The 18293-nt window shown below is 43.1% G+C and overlaps 1 protein-coding gene and 50 non-coding genes across 53 annotated transcripts in view; all 51 read left to right on the top strand.

The window, feature by feature from the left end:
* calcoco2 (calcium binding and coiled-coil domain 2) overlaps positions 1-18293 on the top strand; it is a 32079-nt gene that overhangs the window by 3743 nt on the left and 10043 nt on the right. The gene's annotated exons all lie outside the window — the stretch shown is intronic.
* Positions 194-265, top strand: trnaw-cca (transfer RNA tryptophan (anticodon CCA)). The gene has a single exon. It is a non-coding gene; the product is annotated as a tRNA-Trp (tRNA).
* On the top strand, positions 475-546 carry trnaw-cca (transfer RNA tryptophan (anticodon CCA)). Its single transcript has one exon. It is a non-coding gene; the product is annotated as a tRNA-Trp (tRNA).
* Positions 750-821, top strand: trnaw-cca (transfer RNA tryptophan (anticodon CCA)). The gene has a single exon. It is a non-coding gene; the product is annotated as a tRNA-Trp (tRNA).
* On the top strand, positions 1025-1096 carry trnaw-cca (transfer RNA tryptophan (anticodon CCA)). Its single transcript has one exon. It is a non-coding gene; the product is annotated as a tRNA-Trp (tRNA).
* trnaw-cca (transfer RNA tryptophan (anticodon CCA)) lies at positions 1300-1371 on the top strand. Its single transcript has one exon. It is a non-coding gene; the product is annotated as a tRNA-Trp (tRNA).
* trnaw-cca (transfer RNA tryptophan (anticodon CCA)) lies at positions 1581-1652 on the top strand. The gene has a single exon. It is a non-coding gene; the product is annotated as a tRNA-Trp (tRNA).
* On the top strand, positions 1856-1927 carry trnaw-cca (transfer RNA tryptophan (anticodon CCA)). The gene has a single exon. It is a non-coding gene; the product is annotated as a tRNA-Trp (tRNA).
* trnaw-cca (transfer RNA tryptophan (anticodon CCA)) lies at positions 2131-2202 on the top strand. Its single transcript has one exon. It is a non-coding gene; the product is annotated as a tRNA-Trp (tRNA).
* trnaw-cca (transfer RNA tryptophan (anticodon CCA)) lies at positions 2682-2753 on the top strand. The gene has a single exon. It is a non-coding gene; the product is annotated as a tRNA-Trp (tRNA).
* Positions 2963-3034, top strand: trnaw-cca (transfer RNA tryptophan (anticodon CCA)). The gene has a single exon. It is a non-coding gene; the product is annotated as a tRNA-Trp (tRNA).
* Positions 3514-3585, top strand: trnaw-cca (transfer RNA tryptophan (anticodon CCA)). Its single transcript has one exon. It is a non-coding gene; the product is annotated as a tRNA-Trp (tRNA).
* trnaw-cca (transfer RNA tryptophan (anticodon CCA)) lies at positions 3795-3866 on the top strand. The gene has a single exon. It is a non-coding gene; the product is annotated as a tRNA-Trp (tRNA).
* Positions 4346-4417, top strand: trnaw-cca (transfer RNA tryptophan (anticodon CCA)). Its single transcript has one exon. It is a non-coding gene; the product is annotated as a tRNA-Trp (tRNA).
* Positions 4621-4692, top strand: trnaw-cca (transfer RNA tryptophan (anticodon CCA)). The gene has a single exon. It is a non-coding gene; the product is annotated as a tRNA-Trp (tRNA).
* On the top strand, positions 5172-5243 carry trnaw-cca (transfer RNA tryptophan (anticodon CCA)). The gene has a single exon. It is a non-coding gene; the product is annotated as a tRNA-Trp (tRNA).
* trnaw-cca (transfer RNA tryptophan (anticodon CCA)) lies at positions 5447-5518 on the top strand. Its single transcript has one exon. It is a non-coding gene; the product is annotated as a tRNA-Trp (tRNA).
* On the top strand, positions 5728-5799 carry trnaw-cca (transfer RNA tryptophan (anticodon CCA)). The gene has a single exon. It is a non-coding gene; the product is annotated as a tRNA-Trp (tRNA).
* trnaw-cca (transfer RNA tryptophan (anticodon CCA)) lies at positions 6003-6074 on the top strand. Its single transcript has one exon. It is a non-coding gene; the product is annotated as a tRNA-Trp (tRNA).
* On the top strand, positions 6278-6349 carry trnaw-cca (transfer RNA tryptophan (anticodon CCA)). The gene has a single exon. It is a non-coding gene; the product is annotated as a tRNA-Trp (tRNA).
* trnaw-cca (transfer RNA tryptophan (anticodon CCA)) lies at positions 6834-6905 on the top strand. Its single transcript has one exon. It is a non-coding gene; the product is annotated as a tRNA-Trp (tRNA).
* trnaw-cca (transfer RNA tryptophan (anticodon CCA)) lies at positions 7109-7180 on the top strand. The gene has a single exon. It is a non-coding gene; the product is annotated as a tRNA-Trp (tRNA).
* Positions 7384-7455, top strand: trnaw-cca (transfer RNA tryptophan (anticodon CCA)). Its single transcript has one exon. It is a non-coding gene; the product is annotated as a tRNA-Trp (tRNA).
* On the top strand, positions 7935-8006 carry trnaw-cca (transfer RNA tryptophan (anticodon CCA)). Its single transcript has one exon. It is a non-coding gene; the product is annotated as a tRNA-Trp (tRNA).
* trnaw-cca (transfer RNA tryptophan (anticodon CCA)) lies at positions 8216-8287 on the top strand. Its single transcript has one exon. It is a non-coding gene; the product is annotated as a tRNA-Trp (tRNA).
* On the top strand, positions 8767-8838 carry trnaw-cca (transfer RNA tryptophan (anticodon CCA)). The gene has a single exon. It is a non-coding gene; the product is annotated as a tRNA-Trp (tRNA).
* trnaw-cca (transfer RNA tryptophan (anticodon CCA)) lies at positions 9048-9119 on the top strand. Its single transcript has one exon. It is a non-coding gene; the product is annotated as a tRNA-Trp (tRNA).
* Positions 9599-9670, top strand: trnaw-cca (transfer RNA tryptophan (anticodon CCA)). The gene has a single exon. It is a non-coding gene; the product is annotated as a tRNA-Trp (tRNA).
* trnaw-cca (transfer RNA tryptophan (anticodon CCA)) lies at positions 9880-9951 on the top strand. The gene has a single exon. It is a non-coding gene; the product is annotated as a tRNA-Trp (tRNA).
* trnaw-cca (transfer RNA tryptophan (anticodon CCA)) lies at positions 10155-10226 on the top strand. Its single transcript has one exon. It is a non-coding gene; the product is annotated as a tRNA-Trp (tRNA).
* Positions 10430-10501, top strand: trnaw-cca (transfer RNA tryptophan (anticodon CCA)). Its single transcript has one exon. It is a non-coding gene; the product is annotated as a tRNA-Trp (tRNA).
* Positions 10981-11052, top strand: trnaw-cca (transfer RNA tryptophan (anticodon CCA)). The gene has a single exon. It is a non-coding gene; the product is annotated as a tRNA-Trp (tRNA).
* On the top strand, positions 11262-11333 carry trnaw-cca (transfer RNA tryptophan (anticodon CCA)). Its single transcript has one exon. It is a non-coding gene; the product is annotated as a tRNA-Trp (tRNA).
* Positions 11813-11884, top strand: trnaw-cca (transfer RNA tryptophan (anticodon CCA)). Its single transcript has one exon. It is a non-coding gene; the product is annotated as a tRNA-Trp (tRNA).
* trnaw-cca (transfer RNA tryptophan (anticodon CCA)) lies at positions 12094-12165 on the top strand. Its single transcript has one exon. It is a non-coding gene; the product is annotated as a tRNA-Trp (tRNA).
* Positions 12645-12716, top strand: trnaw-cca (transfer RNA tryptophan (anticodon CCA)). Its single transcript has one exon. It is a non-coding gene; the product is annotated as a tRNA-Trp (tRNA).
* On the top strand, positions 12926-12997 carry trnaw-cca (transfer RNA tryptophan (anticodon CCA)). Its single transcript has one exon. It is a non-coding gene; the product is annotated as a tRNA-Trp (tRNA).
* Positions 13201-13272, top strand: trnaw-cca (transfer RNA tryptophan (anticodon CCA)). Its single transcript has one exon. It is a non-coding gene; the product is annotated as a tRNA-Trp (tRNA).
* Positions 13476-13547, top strand: trnaw-cca (transfer RNA tryptophan (anticodon CCA)). Its single transcript has one exon. It is a non-coding gene; the product is annotated as a tRNA-Trp (tRNA).
* On the top strand, positions 13751-13822 carry trnaw-cca (transfer RNA tryptophan (anticodon CCA)). The gene has a single exon. It is a non-coding gene; the product is annotated as a tRNA-Trp (tRNA).
* Positions 14302-14373, top strand: trnaw-cca (transfer RNA tryptophan (anticodon CCA)). Its single transcript has one exon. It is a non-coding gene; the product is annotated as a tRNA-Trp (tRNA).
* trnaw-cca (transfer RNA tryptophan (anticodon CCA)) lies at positions 14583-14654 on the top strand. Its single transcript has one exon. It is a non-coding gene; the product is annotated as a tRNA-Trp (tRNA).
* Positions 15134-15205, top strand: trnaw-cca (transfer RNA tryptophan (anticodon CCA)). The gene has a single exon. It is a non-coding gene; the product is annotated as a tRNA-Trp (tRNA).
* On the top strand, positions 15415-15486 carry trnaw-cca (transfer RNA tryptophan (anticodon CCA)). The gene has a single exon. It is a non-coding gene; the product is annotated as a tRNA-Trp (tRNA).
* Positions 15690-15761, top strand: trnaw-cca (transfer RNA tryptophan (anticodon CCA)). The gene has a single exon. It is a non-coding gene; the product is annotated as a tRNA-Trp (tRNA).
* trnaw-cca (transfer RNA tryptophan (anticodon CCA)) lies at positions 15965-16036 on the top strand. The gene has a single exon. It is a non-coding gene; the product is annotated as a tRNA-Trp (tRNA).
* On the top strand, positions 16240-16311 carry trnaw-cca (transfer RNA tryptophan (anticodon CCA)). Its single transcript has one exon. It is a non-coding gene; the product is annotated as a tRNA-Trp (tRNA).
* On the top strand, positions 16791-16862 carry trnaw-cca (transfer RNA tryptophan (anticodon CCA)). The gene has a single exon. It is a non-coding gene; the product is annotated as a tRNA-Trp (tRNA).
* trnaw-cca (transfer RNA tryptophan (anticodon CCA)) lies at positions 17347-17418 on the top strand. The gene has a single exon. It is a non-coding gene; the product is annotated as a tRNA-Trp (tRNA).
* On the top strand, positions 17898-17969 carry trnaw-cca (transfer RNA tryptophan (anticodon CCA)). The gene has a single exon. It is a non-coding gene; the product is annotated as a tRNA-Trp (tRNA).
* Positions 18173-18244, top strand: trnaw-cca (transfer RNA tryptophan (anticodon CCA)). The gene has a single exon. It is a non-coding gene; the product is annotated as a tRNA-Trp (tRNA).

Raw genomic sequence — 18293 nt, 5'->3', positions numbered from 1 at the left:
GCTACTCAAAGACTGGATCTTATCTTTCTTTTAAAACTTCTCCAACCATACAATCCATCCAGGACCTCGAGACAAAAGATACCTCCCCAAAGTGTTCCCTCAAACTTGTGTTAATAAGATAGAGAGAATTTTGTCTAGCACCTGTGATTAAGAATTCTGTCCTGTTGCATTTCTTTGGGGTGGAATGTACCAAGACCTTGTGGCGCAATGGTAGCGCGTCTGACTCCAGATCAGAAGGGTGCGTGTTCAACTCAAGTCAGGGTCAATGACATCTTGTGACACAAAGACTGGCTCTTATCTTCTCACATAAAACTTTTCTAACCATGTGATCCACCCAGGACCTGGAGACAAAAAAAATACCTCCCCAAAGTATTCCCTAAAACTTGTGGTATTATGAAGTTAGACAGAATTTTGTCTTGCACCTGTGATTAAGAATTCTGTCCTGTTGCATTTCTTTGGGGTGGAATGTACCAAGACCTTGTGGCGCAATGGTAGCGCGTCTGACTCCAGATCAGAAGGTTGCGTGTTCAACTCATGTCAGGGTCAATGACATCTTGCTACTCAAAGACTGGATCTTATTTTTCTTTTAAAACTTCTCCAACCATACAATCCATCCAGGACCTGGAGACAAAAGATACCTCCCCAAAGTGTTCCCTCAAACTTGTGGTAATAAGATAGAGAGAATTTTGTCTAGTACCTGTGATTAAGAATTCTGTCCTGTTGCATTTATGTGGGTTGCAATGTACCAAGACCCTGTGGCGCAATGGTAGCGCGTCTGACTCCAGATCAGAAGGTTGTGTGTTCAACTCACGTCAGGTTCAATGACATCTTGCTACTCAAAGACTGGATTTTATTTTTCTTTTAAAACTTCTCCAACCATACAATCCATCCAGGACCTGGAGACAAAAGATACCTCCCCAAAGTGTTCCCTCAAACTTGTGGTAATAAGATAGAGAGAATTTTGTCTAGCACCTGTGATTAAGTGTTCTGTCCTGTTGCATTTCTGTGGGTAGCTATGTATCAAGACCTTGTGGCGCAATGGTAGCGCGTCTGACTCCAGATCAGAAGGGTGCGTGTTCAACTCACGTCAGGGTCAATGACATCGCGCTACTCAAAGACTGGATCTTATTTTTCTTTTAAAACTTCTCCAACCATACAATCCATCCAGGACCTGGAGACAAAAGATACCTCCCCAAAGTGTTCCCTCAAACTTGTGGTAATAAGATAGGGAGAATTTTGTCTAGCACCTGTTATTAAGAGTTCTGTCCTGTTGCATTTCTTTGGGGTGGAATGTACCAAGACCTTGTGGCGCAATGGTAGCGCGTCTGACTCCAGATCAGAAGGGTGCGTGTTCAACTCAAGTCAGGGTCAATGACATCTTGTGACACAAAGACTGGCTCTTATCTTCTCACATAAAACTTTTCTAACCATGTGATCCACCCAGGACCTGGAGACAAAAAAAATACCTCCCCAAAGTATTCCCTAAAACTTGTGGTATTATGAAGTTAGACAGAATTTTATCTTGCACCTGTGATTAAGAAATCTGTCCTGTTGCATTTCTGTGGGTTGCAATGTACCAAGACCTTGTGGCGCAATGGTAGCGCGTCTGACTCCAGATCAGAAGGTTGCGTGTTCAACTCATGTCAGGGTCAACGACATCTCGCTACTCAAAGACTGGATCTTATTTTTCTTTTAAAACTTCTCCAACCATACAATCCATGCAGGACCTGGAGACAAAAGATACCTCCCCAAAGTGTTCCCTCAAACTTGTGGTAATAAGATAGAGAGAATTTTGTCTAGTACCTGTGATTAAGAATTCTGTCCTGTTGCATTTCTTTGGGGTGGAATGTACCAAGACCTTGTGGCGCAATGGTAGCATGTCTGACTCCAGATCAGAAGGTTGCGTGTTCAACTCATGTCAGGGTCAACGACATCTCGCTACTCAAAGACTGGATCTTATTTTTCTTTTAAAACTTCTCCAACCATACAATCCATGCAGGACCTGGAGACAAAAGATACCTCCCCAAAGTGTTCCCTCAAACTTGTGGTATTAAGATAGAGAGAATTTTGTCTAGCACCTGTGATTAAGAATTCTGTCCTGTTGCATTTCTGTGGTTAGCTATGTATCAAGACCTTGTGGCGCAATGGTAGCGCGTCTGACTCCAGATCAGAAGGGTGCGTGTTCAACTCACGTCAGGGTCAATGTCATCTTATCAGTCAATGACTGGCTCTTATTTTGTCACATAAAACTTCTTCAACCATACAATCCATCCAGGACCTGGAGACAAAAGATACCTCCCCAAAGTGTTCCCTCAAACTTGTGGTATTAAGATAGAGAGAATTTTGTCTAGCACCTGTGATTAAGAATTCTGTCCTGTTGCATTTCTGTGGGTTGCAATGTACCAAGACCTTGTGGCGCAATCGTAGAGCGTCTGACTCCAGATCAGAAGGTTGTGTGTTCAACTCACGTCAGGGTCAATGACATGTCGCTACTCAAAGACTGGATCTTATTTTTCTTTTAAAACTTCTCCAACCATACAATCCATGCAGGACCTGGAGACAAAAGATACCTTCCCAAAGTGTTCCCTCAAACTTGTGGTAATAAGATAGAGAGAATTTTGTCTAGCACCTGTGATTAAGACTTCTGTCCTGTTGCATTTCTTTGGGGTGAAATGTACCAAGACCTTGTGGCGCAATGGTAGCGCGTCTGACTCCAGATCAGAAGGGTGCGTGTTCAACTCACGTCAGGGTCAATGACATCTTGTGACACAAAGACTGGCTCTTATCTTCTCACATAAAACTTTTCTAACCATGTGATCCACCCAGGACCTGGAGACAAAAAAAATACCTCCCCAAAGTATTCCCTCAAACTTGTGGTATTATGAAGTTAGACAGAATTTTGTCTTGCACCTGTGATTAAGAAATCTGTCCTGTTGCATTTCTGTGGGTTGCAATGTACCAAGACCTTGTGGCGCAATGGTAGCGCGTCTGACTCCAGATCAGAAGGTTGCGTGTTCAACTCACGTCAGGGTCAATGTCATCTTATAAGTCAATGACTGGCTCTTATTTTGTCACATAAAACTTCTTCAACCATACAATCCATCCAGGACCTGGAGACAAAAGATACCTCCCCAAAGTGTTCCCTCAAACTTGTGGTAATAAGATAGGGAGAATTTTGTCTAGCACCTGTGATTAAGAATTCTGTCCTGTTGCATTTCTGTGGGTTGCAATGTACCAAGACCTTGTGGCGCGATGGTAGAGCGTCTGACTCCAGATCAGAAGTTTGTGTGTTCAACTCACGTCAGGGTCAATGACATCTTGCTACTCAAAGGCTGGATCTTATTTTTCTTTTAAAACTTCTCCAACCATACAATCCATGCAGGACCTGGAGACAAAAGATACCTTCCCAAAGTGTTCTCTCAAACTTGTGGTAATAAGATAGGGAGAATTTTGTCTAGCACCTGTGATTAAGATTTCTGTCCTGTTGCATTTCTTTGGGGTGGAATGTACCAAGACCTTGTGGCGCAATGGTAGCGCGTCTGACTCCAGATCAGAAGGGTGCGTGTTCAACTCACGTCAGGGTCAATGACATCTTGTGACACAAAGACTGGCTCTTATCTTCTCACATAAAACTTTTCTAACCATGTGATCCACCCAGGACCTGGAGACAAAAAAAATACCTCCCCAAAGTATTCCCTCAAACTTGTGGTATTATGAAGTTAGACAGAATTTTGTCTTGCACCTGTGATTAAGAAATCTGTCCTGTTGCATTTCTGTGGGTTGCAATGTACCAAGACCTTGTGGCGCAATGGTAGCGCGTCTGACTCCAGATCAGAAGGTTGCGTGTTCAACTCACGTCAGGGTCAATGTCATCTTATAAGTCAATGACTGGCTCTTATTTTGTCACATAAAACTTCTTCAACCATACAATCCATCCAGGACCTGGAGACAAAAGATACCTCCCCAAAGTGTTCCCTCAAACTTGTGGTAATAAGATAGGGAGAATTTTGTCTAGCACCTGTGATTAAGAATTCTGTCCTGTTGCATTTCTGTGGGTTGCAATGTACCAAGACCTTGTGGCGCGATGGTAGAGCGTCTGACTCCAGATCAGAAGTTTGTGTGTTCAACTCACGTCAGGGTCAATGACATCTTGCTACTCAAAGGCTGGATCTTATTTTTCTTTTAAAACTTCTCCAACCATACAATCCATGCAGGACCTGGAGACAAAAGATACCTTCCCAAAGTGTTCTCTCAAACTTGTGGTAATAAGATAGGGAGAATTTTGTCTAGCACCTGTGATTAAGATTTCTGTCCTGTTGCATTTATGTGGGTTGCAATGTACCAAGACCCTGTGGCGCAATGGTAGCGCGTCTGACTCCAGATCAGAAGGTTGTGTGTTCAACTCACGTCAGGTTCAATGACATCTTGCTACTCAAAGACTGGATTTTATTTTTCTTTTAAAACTTCTCCAACCATACAATCCATCCAGGACCTGGAGACAAAAGATACCTCCCCAAAGTGTTCCCTCAAACTTGTGGTATTAAGATAGAGAGAATTTTGTCTAGCACCTGTGATTAAGTGTTCTGTCCTGTTGCATTTCTGTGGGTAGCTATGTATCAAGACCTTGTGGCGCAATGGTAGCGCGTCTGACTCCAGATCAGAAGGGTGCGTGTTCAACTCACGTCAGGGTCAATGTCATCTTATAAGTCAATGACTGGCTCTTATTTTGTCACATAAAACTTCTTCAACCATACAATCCATCCAGGACCTGGAGACAAAAGATACCTCCCCAAAGTGTTCCCTCAAACTTGTGGTAATAAGATAGGGAGAATTTTGTCTAGCACCTGTGATTAAGAATTCTGTCCTGTTGCATTTCTGTGGGTTGCAATGTACCAAGACCTTGTGGCGCGATGGTAGAGCGTCTGACTCCAGATCAGAAGTTTGTGTGTTCAACTCACGTCAGGGTCAATGACATCTTGCTACTCAAAGGCTGGATCTTATTTTTCTTTTAAAACTTCTCCAACCATACAATCCATGCAGGACCTGGAGACAAAAGATACCTTCCCAAAGTGTTCTCTCAAACTTGTGGTAATAAGATAGGGAGAATTTTGTCTAGCACCTGTGATTAAGAATTCTGTCCTGTTGCATTTCTGTGGGTTGCAAAGTACCAGGACCTTGTGGCGCAATGGTAGCGCGTCTGACTCCAGATCAGAAGGTTGCGTGTTCAACTCACGTCAGGGTCAATGACATCGCGCTACTCAAAGACTGGATCTTATCTTTCTTTTAAAACTTCTCCAACCATACAATCCATCCAGGACCTCGAGACAAAAGATACCTCCCCAAAGTGTTCCCTCAAACTTGTGTTAATAAGATAGAGAGAATTTTGTCTAGCACCTGTGATTAAGAATTCTGTCCTGTTGCATTTCTTTGGGGTGGAATGTACCAAGACCTTGTGGCGCAATGGTAGCGCGTCTGACTCCAGATCAGAAGGGTGCGTGTTCAACTCAAGTCAGGGTCAATGACATCTTGTGACACAAAGACTGGCTCTTATCTTCTCACATAAAACTTTTCTAACCATGTGATCCACCCAGGACCTGGAGACAAAAAAAATACCTCCCCAAAGTATTCCCTAAAACTTGTGGTATTATGAAGTTAGACAGAATTTTGTCTTGCACCTGTGATTAAGAATTCTGTCCTGTTGCATTTCTTTGGGGTGGAATGTACCAAGACCTTGTGGCGCAATGGTAGCGCGTCTGACTCCAGATCAGAAGGTTGCGTGTTCAACTCATGTCAGGGTCAATGACATCTTGCTACTCAAAGACTGGATCTTATTTTTCTTTTAAAACTTCTCCAACCATACAATCCATCCAGGACCTGGAGACAAAAGATACCTCCCCAAAGTGTTCCCTCAAACTTGTGGTAATAAGATAGAGAGAATTTTGTCTAGTACCTGTGATTAAGAATTCTGTCCTGTTGCATTTATGTGGGTTGCAATGTACCAAGACCCTGTGGCGCAATGGTAGCGCGTCTGACTCCAGATCAGAAGGTTGTGTGTTCAACTCACGTCAGGTTCAATGACATCTTGCTACTCAAAGACTGGATTTTATTTTTCTTTTAAAACTTCTCCAACCATACAATCCATCCAGGACCTGGAGACAAAAGATACCTCCCCAAAGTGTTCCCTCAAACTTGTGGTAATAAGATAGAGAGAATTTTGTCTAGCACCTGTGATTAAGTGTTCTGTCCTGTTGCATTTCTGTGGGTAGCTATGTATCAAGACCTTGTGGCGCAATGGTAGCGCGTCTGACTCCAGATCAGAAGGGTGCGTGTTCAACTCACGTCAGGGTCAATGACATCGCGCTACTCAAAGACTGGATCTTATTTTTCTTTTAAAACTTCTCCAACCATACAATCCATCCAGGACCTGGAGACAAAAGATACCTCCCCAAAGTGTTCCCTCAAACTTGTGGTAATAAGATAGGGAGAATTTTGTCTAGCACCTGTTATTAAGAGTTCTGTCCTGTTGCATTTCTTTGGGGTGGAATGTACCAAGACCTTGTGGCGCAATGGTAGGGCGTCTGACTCCAGATCAGAAGGGTGCGTGTTCAACTCAAGTCAGGGTCAATGACATCTTGTGACACAAAGACTGGCTCTTATCTTCTCACATAAAACTTTTCTAACCATGTGATCCACCCAGGACCTGGAGACAAAAAAAATACCTCCCCAAAGTATTCCCTAAAACTTGTGGTATTATGAAGTTAGACAGAATTTTATCTTGCACCTGTGATTAAGAAATCTGTCCTGTTGCATTTCTGTGGGTTGCAATGTACCAAGACCTTGTGGCGCAATGGTAGCGCGTCTGACTCCAGATCAGAAGGTTGCGTGTTCAACTCATGTCAGGGTCAACGACATCTCGCTACTCAAAGACTGGATCTTATTTTTCTTTTAAAACTTCTCCAACCATACAATCCATGCAGGACCTGGAGACAAAAGATACCTCCCCAAAGTGTTCCCTCAAACTTGTGGTAATAAGATAGAGAGAATTTTGTCTAGTACCTGTGATTAAGAATTCTGTCCTGTTGCATTTCTTTGGGGTGGAATGTACCAAGACCTTGTGGCGCAATGGTAGCATGTCTGACTCCAGATCAGAAGGTTGCGTGTTCAACTCATGTCAGGGTCAACGACATCTCGCTACTCAAAGACTGGATCTTATTTTTCTTTTAAAACTTCTCCAACCATACAATCCATGCAGGACCTGGAGACAAAAGATACCTCCCCAAAGTGTTCCCTCAAACTTGTGGTATTAAGATAGAGAGAATTTTGTCTAGCACCTGTGATTAAGAATTCTGTCCTGTTGCATTTCTGTGGTTAGCTATGTATCAAGACCTTGTGGCGCAATGGTAGCGCGTCTGACTCCAGATCAGAAGGGTGCGTGTTCAACTCACGTCAGGGTCAATGTCATCTTATCAGTCAATGACTGGCTCTTATTTTGTCACATAAAACTTCTTCAACCATACAATCCATCCAGGACCTGGAGACAAAAGATACCTCCCCAAAGTGTTCCCTCAAACTTGTGGTATTAAGATAGAGAGAATTTTGTCTAGCACCTGTGATTAAGAATTCTGTCCTGTTGCATTTCTGTGGGTTGCAATGTACCAAGACCTTGTGGCGCAATCGTAGAGCGTCTGACTCCAGATCAGAAGGTTGTGTGTTCAACTCACGTCAGGGTCAATGACATGTCGCTACTCAAAGACTGGATCTTATTTTTCTTTTAAAACTTCTCCAACCATACAATCCATGCAGGACCTGGAGACAAAAGATACCTTCCCAAAGTGTTCCCTCAAACTTGTGGTAATAAGATAGAGAGAATTTTGTCTAGCACCTGTGATTAAGACTTCTGTCCTGTTGCATTTCTTTGGGGTGAAATGTACCAAGACCTTGTGGCGCAATGGTAGCGCGTCTGACTCCAGATCAGAAGGGTGCGTGTTCAACTCACGTCAGGGTCAATGACATCTTGTGACACAAAGACTGGCTCTTATCTTCTCACATAAAACTTTTCTAACCATGTGATCCACCCAGGACCTGGAGACAAAAAAAATACCTCCCCAAAGTATTCCCTCAAACTTGTGGTATTATGAAGTTAGACAGAATTTTGTCTTGCACCTGTGATTAAGAAATCTGTCCTGTTGCATTTCTGTGGGTTGCAATGTACCAAGACCTTGTGGCGCAATGGTAGCGCGTCTGACTCCAGATCAGAAGGTTGCGTGTTCAACTCACGTCAGGGTCAATGTCATCTTATAAGTCAATGACTGGCTCTTATTTTGTCACATAAAACTTCTTCAACCATACAATCCATCCAGGACCTGGAGACAAAAGATACCTCCCCAAAGTGTTCCCTCAAACTTGTGGTAATAAGATAGGGAGAATTTTGTCTAGCACCTGTGATTAAGAATTCTGTCCTGTTGCATTTCTGTGGGTTGCAATGTACCAAGACCTTGTGGCGCGATGGTAGAGCGTCTGACTCCAGATCAGAAGTTTGTGTGTTCAACTCACGTCAGGGTCAATGACATCTTGCTACTCAAAGGCTGGATCTTATTTTTCTTTTAAAACTTCTCCAACCATACAATCCATGCAGGACCTGGAGACAAAAGATACCTTCCCAAAGTGTTCTCTCAAACTTGTGGTAATAAGATAGGGAGAATTTTGTCTAGCACCTGTGATTAAGATTTCTGTCCTGTTGCATTTCTTTGGGGTGGAATGTACCAAGACCTTGTGGCGCAATGGTAGCGCGTCTGACTCCAGATCAGAAGGGTGCGTGTTCAACTCACGTCAGGGTCAATGACATCTTGTGACACAAAGACTGGCTCTTATCTTCTCACATAAAACTTTTCTAACCATGTGATCCACCCAGGACCTGGAGACAAAAAAAATACCTCCCCAAAGTATTCCCTCAAACTTGTGGTATTATGAAGTTAGACAGAATTTTGTCTTGCACCTGTGATTAAGAAATCTGTCCTGTTGCATTTCTGTGGGTTGCAATGTACCAAGACCTTGTGGCGCAATGGTAGCGCGTCTGACTCCAGATCAGAAGGTTGCGTGTTCAACTCACGTCAGGGTCAATGTCATCTTATAAGTCAATGACTGGCTCTTATTTTGTCACATAAAACTTCTTCAACCATACAATCCATCCAGGACCTGGAGACAAAAGATACCTCCCCAAAGTGTTCCCTCAAACTTGTGGTAATAAGATAGGGAGAATTTTGTCTAGCACCTGTGATTAAGAATTCTGTCCTGTTGCATTTCTGTGGGTTGCAATGTACCAAGACCTTGTGGCGCGATGGTAGAGCGTCTGACTCCAGATCAGAAGTTTGTGTGTTCAACTCACGTCAGGGTCAATGACATCTTGCTACTCAAAGGCTGGATCTTATTTTTCTTTTAAAACTTCTCCAACCATACAATCCATGCAGGACCTGGAGACAAAAGATACCTTCCCAAAGTGTTCTCTCAAACTTGTGGTAATAAGATAGGGAGAATTTTGTCTAGCACCTGTGATTAAGATTTCTGTCCTGTTGCATTTCTTTGGGGTGGAATGTACCAAGACCTTGTGGCGCAATGGTAGCGCGTCTGACTCCAGATCAGAAGGGTGCGTGTTCAACTCACGTCAGGGTCAATGACATCTTGTGACACAAAGACTGGCTCTTATCTTCTCACATAAAACTTTTCTAACCATGTGATCCACCCAGGACCTGGAGACAAAAAAAATACCTCCCCAAAGTATTCCCTAAAACTTGTGGTATTATGAAGTTAGACAGAATTTTGTCTTGCACCTGTGATTAAGAAATCTGTCCTGTTGCATTTCTGTGGGTTGCAATGTACCAAGACCTTGTGGCGCAATGGTAGTGCGTCTGACTCCAGATCAGAAGGTGGCGTGTTCAACTCATGTCAGGGTCAATGACATCTTGCTACTCAAAGACTGGATCTTATTTTTCTTTTAAAACTTCTCCAACCATACAATCCATCCAGGACCTGGAGACAAAAGATACCTCCCCAAAGTGTTCCCTCAAACTTGTGGTAATAAGATAGAGAGAATTTTGTCTAGTACCTGTGATTAAGAATTCTGTCCTGTTGCATTTCTTTGGGGTGGAATGTACCAAGACCTTGTGGCGCAATGGTAGCATGTCTGACTCCAGATCAGAAGGTTGCGTGTTCAACTCATGTCAGGGTCAACGACATCTCGCTACTCAAAGACTGGATCTTATTTTTCTTTTAAAACTTCTCCAACCATACAATCCATGCAGGACCTGGAGACAAAAGATACCTCCCCAAAGTGTTCCCTCAAACTTGTGGTATTAAGATAGAGAGAATTTTGTCTAGCACCTGTGATTAAGAATTCTGTCCTGTTGCATTTCTGTGGTTAGCTATGTATCAAGACCTTGTGGCGCAATGGTAGCGCGTCTGACTCCAGATCAGAAGGGTGCGTGTTCAACTCACGTCAGGGTCAATGTCATCTTATCAGTCAATGACTGGCTCTTATTTTGTCACATAAAACTTCTTCAACCATACAATCCATCCAGGACCTGGAGACAAAAGATACCTCCCCAAAGTGTTCCCTCAAACTTGTGGTATTAAGATAGAGAGAATTTTGTCTAGCACCTGTGATTAAGAATTCTGTCCTGTTGCATTTCTGTGGGTTGCAATGTACCAAGACCTTGTGGCGCAATCGTAGAGCGTCTGACTCCAGATCAGAAGGTTGTGTGTTCAACTCACGTCAGGGTCAATGACATGTTGCTACTCAAAGACTGGATCTTATTTTTCTTTTAAAACTTCTCCAACCATACAATCCATGCAGGACCTGGAGACAAAAGATACCTTCCCAAAGTGTTCCCTCAAACTTGTGGTAATAAGATAGAGAGAATTTTGTCTAGCACCTGTGATTAAGACTTCTGTCCTGTTGCATTTCTTTGGGGTGAAATGTACCAAGACCTTGTGGCGCAATGGTAGCGCGTCTGACTCCAGATCAGAAGGGTGCGTGTTCAACTCACGTCAGGGTCAATGACATCTTGTGACACAAAGACTGGCTCTTATCTTCTCACATAAAACTTTTCTAACCATGTGATCCACCCAGGACCTGGAGACAAAAAAAATACCTCCCCAAAGTATTCCCTCAAACTTGTGGTATTATGAAGTTAGACAGAATTTTGTCTTGCACCTGTGATTAAGAAATCTGTCCTGTTGCATTTCTGTGGGTTGCAATGTACCAAGACCTTGTGGCGCAATGGTAGCGCGTCTGACTCCAGATCAGAAGGTTGCGTGTTCAACTCACGTCAGGGTCAATGTCATCTTATAAGTCAATGACTGGCTCTTATTTTGTCACATAAAACTTCTTCAACCATACAATCCATCCAGGACCTGGAGACAAAAGATACCTCCCCAAAGTGTTCCCTCAAACTTGTGGTAATAAGATAGGGAGAATTTTGTCTAGCACCTGTGATTAAGAATTCTGTCCTGTTGCATTTCTGTGGGTTGCAATGTACCAAGACCTTGTGGCGCGATGGTAGAGCGTCTGACTCCAGATCAGAAGTTTGTGTGTTCAACTCACGTCAGGGTCAATGACATCTTGCTACTCAAAGGCTGGATCTTATTTTTCTTTTAAAACTTCTCCAACCATACAATCCATGCAGGACCTGGAGACAAAAGATACCTTCCCAAAGTGTTCTCTCAAACTTGTGGTAATAAGATAGGGAGAATTTTGTCTAGCACCTGTGATTAAGATTTCTGTCCTGTTGCATTTCTTTGGGGTGGAATGTACCAAGACCTTGTGGCGCAATGGTAGCGCGTCTGACTCCAGATCAGAAGGGTGCGTGTTCAACTCACGTCAGGGTCAATGACATCTTGTGACACAAAGACTGGCTCTTATCTTCTCACATAAAACTTTTCTAACCATGTGATCCACCCAGGACCTGGAGACAAAAAAAATACCTCCCCAAAGTATTCCCTCAAACTTGTGGTATTATGAAGTTAGACAGAATTTTGTCTTGCACCTGTGATTAAGAAATCTGTCCTGTTGCATTTCTGTGGGTTGCAATGTACCAAGACCTTGTGGCGCAATGGTAGCGCGTCTGACTCCAGATCAGAAGGTTGCGTGTTCAACTCACGTCAGGGTCAATGTCATCTTATAAGTCAATGACTGGCTCTTATTTTGTCACATAAAACTTCTTCAACCATACAATCCATCCAGGACCTGGAGACAAAAGATACCTCCCCAAAGTGTTCCCTCAAACTTGTGGTAATAAGATAGGGAGAATTTTGTCTAGCACCTGTGATTAAGAATTCTGTCCTGTTGCATTTCTGTGGGTTGCAATGTACCAAGACCTTGTGGCGCGATGGTAGAGCGTCTGACTCCAGATCAGAAGTTTGTGTGTTCAACTCACGTCAGGGTCAATGACATCTTGCTACTCAAAGGCTGGATCTTATTTTTCTTTTAAAACTTCTCCAACCATACAATCCATGCAGGACCTGGAGACAAAAGATACCTTCCCAAAGTGTTCTCTCAAACTTGTGGTAATAAGATAGGGAGAATTTTGTCTAGCACCTGTGATTAAGATTTCTGTCCTGTTGCATTTCTTTGGGGTGGAATGTACCAAGACCTTGTGGCGCAATGGTAGCGCGTCTGACTCCAGATCAGAAGGGTGCGTGTTCAACTCACGTCAGGGTCAATGACATCTTGTGACACAAAGACTGGCTCTTATCTTCTCACATAAAACTTTTCTAACCATGTGATCCACCCAGGACCTGGAGACAAAAAAAATACCTCCCCAAAGTATTCCCTAAAACTTGTGGTATTATGAAGTTAGACAGAATTTTGTCTTGCACCTGTGATTAAGAAATCTGTCCTGTTGCATTTCTGTGGGTTGCAATGTACCAAGACCTTGTGGCGCAATGGTAGTGCGTCTGACTCCAGATCAGAAGGTGGCGTGTTCAACTCATGTCAGGGTCAATGACATCTTGCTACTCAAAGACTGGATCTTATTTTTCTTTTAAAACTTCTCCAACCATACAATCCATCCAGGACCTGGAGACAAAAGATACCTCCCCAAAGTGTTCCCTCAAACTTGTGGTAATAAGATAGAGAGAATTTTGTCTAGTCCCTGTGATTAAGAATTCTATCCTGTTGCATTTATGTGGGTTGCAATGTACCAAGACCCTGTGGCGCAATGGTAGCGTGTCTGACTCCAGATCAGAAGGTTGCGTGTTCAACTCACGTCAGGTTCAATGACATCTTGCTACTCAAAGACTGGATTTTCTTTTTCTTTTAAAACTTCTCCAACCATACAATCCATCCAGGACCTGGAGACAAAAGATACCTCCCCAAAGTGTTCCCTCAAACTTGTGGTAATAAGATAGAGAGAATTTTGTCTAGCACCTGTGATTAAGTGTTCTGTCCTGTTGCATTTCTGTGGGTAGCTATGTATCAAGACCTTGTGGCGCAATGGTAGCGCGTCTGACTCCAGATCAGAAGGGTGCGTGTTCAACTCACGTCAGGGTCAACGACATCTCGCTACTCAAAGACTGGATCTTATTTTTCTTTTAAAACTTCTCCAACCATACAATCCATGCAGGACCTGGAGACAAAAGATACCTCCCCAAAGTGTTCCCTCAAACTTGTGGTATTAAGATAGAGAGAATTTTGTCTAGCACCTGTGATTAAGAATTCTGTCCTGTTGCATTTCTGTGGTTAGCTATGTATCAAGACCTTGTGGCGCAATGGTAGCGCGTCTGACTCCAGATCAGAAGGGTGCGTGTTCAACTCACGTCAGGGTCAATGTCATCTTATCAGTCAATGACTGGCTCTTATTTTGTCACATAAAACTTCTTCAACCATACAATCCATCCAGGACCTAGAGACAAAAGATACCTCCCCAAAGTGTTCCCTCAAACTTGTGGTATTAAGATAGAGAGAATTTTGTCTAGCACCTGTGATTAAGAATTCTGTCCTGTTGCATTTCTGTGGGTTGCAATGTACCAAGACCTTGTGGCGCAATCGTAGAGCGTCTGACTCCAGATCAGAAGGTTGTGTGTTCAACTCACGTCAGGGTCAATGACATCTCGCTACTCAAAGACTGGATCTTATTTTTCTTTTAAAACTTCTCCAACCATACAATCCATGCAGGACCTGGAGACAAAAGATACCTTCCCAAAGTGTTCCCTCAAACTTGTGGTAATAAGATAGAGAGAATTTTGTCTAGCACCTGTGATTAAGAATTCTGTCCTGTTGCATTTCTTTGGGGTGGAATGTACCAAGACCTTGTGGCGCAATGGTAGCGCGTCTGACTCCAGATCAGAAGGGTGCGTGTTCAACTCACGTCAGGGTCAATGACATCTTGTGACACAAAGACTGGCTCTTATCTTCTCACATAAAACTTTTCTAACCATGTGATCCACCCAGGACCTGGAGACAAAAAAAATACCTCCCCAAAGTATTCCCTCAAACTTGTGGTATTATGAAGTTAGACAGAATTTTGTCTTGCACCTGTGATTAAGAAATCTGTCCTGTTGCATTTCTGTGGGTTGCAATGTACCAAGACCTTGTGGCGCAATGGTAGCGCGTCTGACTCCAGATCAGAAGGTTGCGTGTTCAACTCACGTCAGGGTCAATGTCATCTTATAAGTCAATGACTGGCTCTTATTTTGTCACATAAAACTTCTTCAACCATACAATCCATCCAGGACCTGGAGACAAAAGATACCTCCCCAAAGTGTTCCCTCAAACTTGTGGTAATAAGATAGGGAGAATTTTGTCTAGCACCTGTGATTAAGAATTCTGTCCTGTTGCATTTCTGTGGGTTGCAATGTACCAAGACCTTGTGGCGCGATGGTAGAGCGTCTGACTCCAGATCAGAAGTTTGTGTGTTCAACTCACGTCAGGGTCAATGACATCTTGCTACTCAAAGGCTGGATCTTATTTTTCTTTTAAAACTTCTCCAACCATACAATCCATGCAGGACCTGGAGACAAAAGATACCTTCCCAAAGTGTTCTCTCAAACTTGTGGTAATAAGATAGGGAGAATTTTGTCTAGCACCTGTGATTAAGATTTCTGTCCTGTTGCATTTCTTTGGGGTGGAATGTACCAAGACCTTGTGGCGCAATGGTAGCGCGTCTGACTCCAGATCAGAAGGGTGCGTGTTCAACTCACGTCAGGGTCAATGACATCTTGTGACACAAAGACTGGCTCTTATCTTCTCACATAAAACTTTTCTAACCATGTGATCCGCCCAGGACCTGGAGACAAAAAAAATACCTCCCCAAAGTATTCCCTAAAACTTGTGGTATTATGAAGTTAGACAGAATTTTGTCTTGCACCTGTGATTAAGAAATCTGTCCTGTTGCATTTCTGTGGGTTGCAATGTACCAAGACCTTGTGGCGCAATGGTAGTGCGTCTGACTCCAGATCAGAAGGTGGCGTGTTCAACTCATGTCAGGGTCAATGACATCTTGCTACTCAAAGACTGGATCTTATTTTTCTTTTAAAACTTCTCCAACCATACAATCCATCCAGGACCTGGAGACAAAAGATACCTCCCCAAAGTGTTCCCTCAAACTTGTGGTAATAAGATAGAGAGAATTTTGTCTAGTCCCTGTGATTAAGAATTCTGTCCTGTTGCATTTATGTGGGTTGCAATGTACCAAGACCCTGTGGCGCAATGGTAGCGTGTCTGACTCCAGATCAGAAGGTTGCGTGTTCAACTCACGTCAGGTTCAATGACATCTTGCTACTCAAAGACTGGATTTTATTTTTCTTTTAAAACTTCTCCAACCATACAATCCATCCAGGACCTGGAGACAAAAGATACCTCCCCAAAGTGTTCCCTCAAACTTGTGGTAATAAGATAGAGAGAATTTTGTCTAGCACCTGTGATTAAGTGTTCTGTCCTGTTGCATTTCTGTGGGTAGCTATGTATCAAGACCTTGTGGCGCAATGGTAGTGCGTCTGACTCCAGATCAGAAGGGTGCGTGTTCAACTCACGTCAGGGTCAACGACATCTCGCTACTCAAAGACTGGATCTTATTTTTCTTTTAAAACTTCTCCAACCATACAATCCATGCAGGACCTGGAGACAAAAGATACCTCCCCAAAGTGTTCCCTCAAACTTGTGGTATTAAGATAGAGAGAATTTTGTCTAGCACCTGTGATTAAGAATTCTGTCCTGTTGCATTTCTGTGGTTAGCTATGTATCAAGACCTTGTGGCGCAATGGTAGCGCGTCTAACTCCAGATCAGAAGGGTGCGTGTTCAACTCACGTCAGGGTCAATGTCATCTTATCAGTCAATGACTGGCTCTTATTTTGTCACATAAAACTTCTTCAACCATACAATCCATCCAGGACCTAGAGACAAAAGATACCTCCCCAAAGTGTTCCCTCAAACTTGTGGTATTAAGATAGAGAGAATTTTGTCTAGCACCTGTGATTAAGAATTCTGTCCTGTTGCATTTCTGTGGGTTGCAATGTACCAAGACCTTGTGGCGCAATCGTAGAGCGTCTGACTCCAGATCAGAAGGTTGTGTGTTCAACTCACGTCAGGGTCAATGACATCTCGCTACTCAAAGACTGGATCTTATTTTTCTTTTAAAACTTCTCCAACCATACAATCCATGCAGGACCTGGAGACAAAAGATACCTTCCCAAAGTGTTCCCTCAAACTTGTGGTAATAAGATAGAGAGAATTTTGTCTAGCACCTGTGATTAAGAATTCTGTCCTGTTGCATTTCTTTGGGGTGGAATGTACCAAGACCTTGTGGCGCAATGGTAGCGCGTCTGACTCCAGATCAGAAGGGTGCGTGTTCAACTCACGTCAGGGTCAATGACATCTTGTGACACAAAGACTGGCTCTTATCTTCTCACATAAAACTTTTCTAACCATGTGATCCACCCAGGACCTGGAGACAAAAAAAATACCTCCCCAAAGTATTCCCTCAAACTTGTGGTATTATGAAGTTAGACAGAATTTTGTCTTGCACCTGTGATTAAGAAATCTGTCCTGTTGCATTTCTGTGGGTTGCAATGTACCAAGACCTTGTGGCGCAATGCTGGCGCGTCTGACTCCAGATCAGAAGGTTGCGTGTTCAACTCACGTCAGGGTCAACGACATCTCGCTACTCAAAGACTGGATCTTATTTTTCTTTTAAAACTTCTCCAACCATACAATCCATGCAGGACCTGGAGACAAAAGATACCTCCCCAAAGTGTTCCCTCAAACTTGTGGTATTAAGATAGGGAGAATTTTGTCTAGCACCTGTGATTAAGAATTCTGTCCTGTTGCATTTCTGTGGGTAGCTATGTATCAAGACCTTGTGGCGCAATGGTAGCGCGTCTGACTCCAGATCAGAAGGGTGCGTGTTCAACTCACATCAGGGTCAATGTCATCTTATAAGTCAATGACTGGCTCTTATTTTGTCACATAAAACTTCTTCAACCATACAATCCATCCAGGACCTGGAGACAAAAGATACCTCCCCAAAGTGTTCCCTCAAACTTGTGGTAATAAGATAGGGAGAATTTTGTCTAGCACCTGTGATTAAGAATTCTGTCCTGTTGCATTTCTGTGGGTTGCAATGTACCAAGACCTTGTGGCGCGATGGTAGAGCGTCTGACTCCAGATCAGAAGTTTGTGTGTTCAACTCACGTCAGGGTCAATGACATCTTGCTACTCAAAGGCTGGATCTTATTTTTCTTTTAAAACTTCTCTAACCATACAATCCATGCAGGACCTGGAGACAAAAGATACCTTCCCAAAGTGTTCTCTCAAACTTGTGGTAATAAGATAGGGAGAATTTTGTCTAGCACCTGTGATTAAGAATTCTGTCCTGTTGCATTTCTGTGAGTTGCAAAGTACCAGGACCTTGTGGCGCAATGGTAGCGCGTCTGACTCCAGATCAGAAGGTTGCGTGTTCAACTCACGTCAGGGTCAATGACATCGCGCTACTCAAAGACTGGATCTTATCTTTCTTTTAAAACTTCTCCAAACATACAATCCATCCAGGACCTCGAGACAAAAGATACCTCCCCAAAGTGTTCCCTCAAACTTGTGTTAATAAGATAGAGAGAATTTTGTCTAGCACCTGTGATTAAGAATTCTGTCCTGTTGCATTTCTTTGGGGTGGAATGTACCAAGACCTTGTGGCGCAATGGTAGCGCGTCTGACTCCAGATCAGAAGGGTGCGTGTTCAACTCACGTCAGGGTCAATGACATCTTGTGACACAAAGACTGGCTCTTATCTTCTCACATAAAACT

Source organism: Leptonotus elevatus, chromosome 20, assembly GCF_054856555.1.
Source record: "Leptonotus elevatus isolate MCC_2025b chromosome 20, RoL_Lele_1.0, whole genome shotgun sequence".
Lineage (NCBI taxonomy): Eukaryota > Metazoa > Chordata > Actinopteri > Syngnathiformes > Syngnathidae > Leptonotus > Leptonotus elevatus.
The sequence above is the reverse complement of the archived record's forward strand: the minus strand, read 5'-3'. Positions and strand labels throughout refer to the sequence as shown.